The 3,937-nt window shown below is 35.5% G+C and overlaps 1 pseudogene; it reads left to right on the top strand.

Annotated features, from left to right (window-relative positions):
- Window positions 1–691: 691 nt before the first annotated feature.
- LOC129510579 (armadillo repeat-containing protein 1-like) lies at window positions 692–3,449 on the top strand (annotated as a pseudogene).
- Window positions 3,450–3,937: the final 488 nt, after the last annotated feature.

Here is a 3,937-nt window from a genome sequence, read left to right on the forward strand (position 1 = left end):
ATGAAAAAAAAAAGGCAAGACATATTCTGACATTGATAATCCCCCAAAGGACTGAGGCAGAGTGTGTAAAAAGGTAGCAATAAATTAAAGGTGTAGTGGTGGTGACATTAATAGTAACAGGAGAAACGGTTGGTGTCAATTTAAAAGGACTATTGTTCCTTAATCTCTAAGGTTATTGGTGGTCTTGCTAACTCTCAGATATGTTTAAAGCAATTGTAGCTTCTTCCCACTGCTCTAGAAACCAGCAGAAATATTGAAATCGTGCAAGAAAAGTAAAAATTTATTTAATCTTAGTGAAACTTTGGTGGTGTCAACAAAGGAAAAAATTTGAAAGACGATATTTACCTTAAGGTATATGGGAGCTGTTATCTATCTATCTATCTATCTATCTATCTATCTATCTATCTATCATCTATCATCTATCTATATATATATATACACACATATATAAATAAAACCAACAACAAACCTTGAAGTGAGTTTTGAAGTTAGAATGGCCAAGCTCGTCATATTTGAATTTTCTTGAAAAGATCTTCTGCAGTAAATAGGTATGAAAATTAACGATTGACAACACAGGTCAGAAAAATCAATGACTTTCCTGATGCTCTCAATGATAGATGAAGGAGAGAATCTGGTTCAAGACTCAGGAGTTAACAGTTTGGTATTTTTATGATACCAAAGCCTGAAGATCATGGTGTCAAGATGTCATGACCATGAAGACAAAGTCTGTAAGAATAATCGTAGATTTAGTGGCGTTAGAAGTGTCCTGCTTATTCCCTTGATCCTTCAAAAATATTAAATCATTAAGCCATACAGGATATATTCAATTGTCTGCAACCAGTAGGGAAGAATGTTTTAGTGTCATAATGAAGATTCACAATGAAGGTATTAAAATACTTTCTCCCTTGATCTCTCTCTCTCTCTCTCTCTCTCTCAACCTCTCTCTCTCTCTTTACATATATATGTAAACAAGAAATACAATGGTAGAATGCTGGGGATCAGATAAACTATTTTTGACTACATCTTTATATTAAATTCTATTTTCAATGGAATTATTTAATATATATAACAATTATTCTATCTAATAAAATGGGATATAATGCATAATGGAACATTTAATATATGAAACTAATTAATTACCACTTTTTGAATTTGATTCTAGTATTAAAACACATCAATGCTTATTTATGAATCCATGAATACTTAAAACACAGAAGGTAACCAGTTATATATTTATGTATTAACATATGATCTTACATGATATTTTAGGATTGATAAGTCAATTGTTAGACAATAAGACATTGGAGGGGCACCTGGGTGGCTCAGTGGTTGAGCATCTGCCTTTGGCTCAGGTCATGATCCTGGGGTCCTGGGATCCAGTCCCACACTGGGCTCCCTGCGGGGACCCTGCTTCTTCCTCTGCCAATGCCTCTGACTCTCTCTCTATGTCTCTCATGAATAAATAAATAAAATATTTTAAAAAATATATTGGCACTTACCATATCATCACCATTTAAAAAAAGAATGTCATGAAAATGACTTAGAGAAAGATACGAGTCTAGATACTAAAAAAAAACCAAAATGCTAAAAAATGTATTGTACAGAGTAAAATTTAGACAACCGTGTCTCAGCAGGAACAAATAAAGACATTTTTGGGCTATATCTTACTACTTAAAAATTCACTGATCTATATATATGCCCTCATAAGAAAAAAGTCAAGAACTAACAGATGTTGCAGGGTCATGGGGGGAGAGTCTGTAGAGTCTTTTCCCACCAGTGTCCTCACTCTCTGGCTCCTAGAGTTAGCCTGGTCATTTGTCATTGCTGAGGCTGCAATTCTGAGTGGTGGGACCAGCTCTGGGCCTACTGGGTCCCTCTACCTCATTCCTCTGTGTGGTCCTGATGGTGCAGCAGACAAACTCCTAAAGCTCTGGCATGAATTTAAGAAGATTTTGCTTATGTATGGCATAGAAGCTGAATTCTTCCTCTACCACTGCAAATGAAGAGCCTGTTGCTCTCTCAGTAGTTAGCTACGGGATCTAACAGCAGATCCATTAAATAGAAGAGCCATTGTCCAGGATCAGGGATGTCTATCTGGCCTTATTTTATTTATGGACCATCCCAACCACTCCTCCATCCACTCAGCTTTGCTCATTCTTCAGTACTTGGAAGAATGCTGTGCTAACAGAAAAGTTGAAAGGAGAACTTACGATGATGTTAAGCTTGCAAAATGTAGAGAAGACTACAACTCCAGGAGAAACAAAACTGCTAGCTTCTGAAATTCTTCAGTCTTTCAATATGGCAAATGGTGATAGTTTCAGTGAAATTAAATCACATAGAAGGAAAGCTCAGTTTTTTGTTTGTTTGTTTGTTTGTTTTGTTTTTCTGGGGACTACTTACAAACATTCCAAAACAGTGGTTTTGGATTTAGATAGTATTGATGTTACATCTCAGAGAAATCTCTGTGAAGAGGGCTTGTTAAAAAGTAAAGGTGTTTATTTCTGTGCTTTTAGGTCTTTTATCTCTGTGGTAAGGGTCTCTCTGGTTTCTTCTATGCTCTTTTCAAGTGTCACATGCGCTCCAATTGGCATTATCAATAAAAGCCAAACTATGGAGAGAGCCCAAATGTCCATTGACTGATAAATGGATAAAGAAGTTGTGGTATTTATGTATATATGTATATATATACACATACACACACATTGGAATATTATTTCACCATTAGAAAGAATTAAATCTTGCCATTTGCAACAATGTGGATGGAACTAGAGGGTATTATGCTAAGTGAGATAAGTCGGTCAGAGAAAGACTACACCATATGATTTCATTCATGTGGAATATAAGAATCAAAACAGATGAACATAGGAGAAGGAAAACAAAAAGAGAGGGAAGCAAACTATGAGACTTTTAACTATGGAGAACAAACAAGGTTGCTAGAGGGGAAGTGGACAGAGGATGGACTAAATGGGTGATGAGTATTAAGAAGGGCATTTGCTGTATTGAGCACCGGGTGTTATATGTAAGTGATGGATCACTAAATTCTAGTACTGAAACCAATATTACACAAATGTTAACTAACTAGAATTTAAATAAAAACTTGAAGAAAAAAATAAAGGTGCCATTAACTTTACTTTTCAAATGGCTGTTCGAAGAGGTATGGTATGGATGCATTGAGCTTTGGAAGCAGAAACTCTGCATCAGCTTTAGAATCAATCCAGGTTATGAAGGCTCAGCAAGCTGTGAAAAGTGAAAGTGGAGAAGAGATACTGATCCCATTCCTAGACACACCTGTGGAAGTAGAACAGAATACAGAACTGCCTACCTGCCTGAGAATTAGAGCCCCACAAGGAGCAGGACAAAGTAGTGTCTTAGGCTGACTCACATCTGGAAGGTAAAGTTACTGTCTGAGCAGAACTGCAAACTTTTTATCCAGATCATTTTATCGATGACTTTGTTTGGTTTTCAAGAACTGTGTGAAACAACAAGGGGCCAGTTTTTCATTGTTGTGGTGAACAGTCAAGTAAAATTTGCAATAAGTTATCATGAAAATTTTTTAGATTACATGATTGCATATGCTACACTTTACATTTTATTGGCCATTTAGTCCCACACGGTGGTAAGAAGGACGTGTTACAGGTGGAATTGCTTTGTTATAAAGGTCTTATAGAAAAGTGAAGGTATCTGTAACAGCATTTTTTGAAATAGAGTGTAAAATAATCATAGGTAGCGAATTTTTTTTAAAGAAGAGAAATCATGTCTGCTTCATTACTTCTAAACATGGAATAGTATCTAGAACACAGAAAGTATCTAATAAATATTTATTGTTTAAATACAATTATAGTATGAGTATTGGAATGCATTCATTGAAATAAGTAAATGCTTACTATGCACCCACTATTTTTCAGAATGATCGAGACTTAAAAAAATAAGAATGATC

This window comes from Nyctereutes procyonoides, unplaced genomic scaffold, assembly GCF_905146905.1.
Source record: "Nyctereutes procyonoides isolate TBG_1078 unplaced genomic scaffold, NYPRO_anot_genome, whole genome shotgun sequence".
Lineage (NCBI taxonomy): Eukaryota > Metazoa > Chordata > Mammalia > Carnivora > Canidae > Nyctereutes > Nyctereutes procyonoides.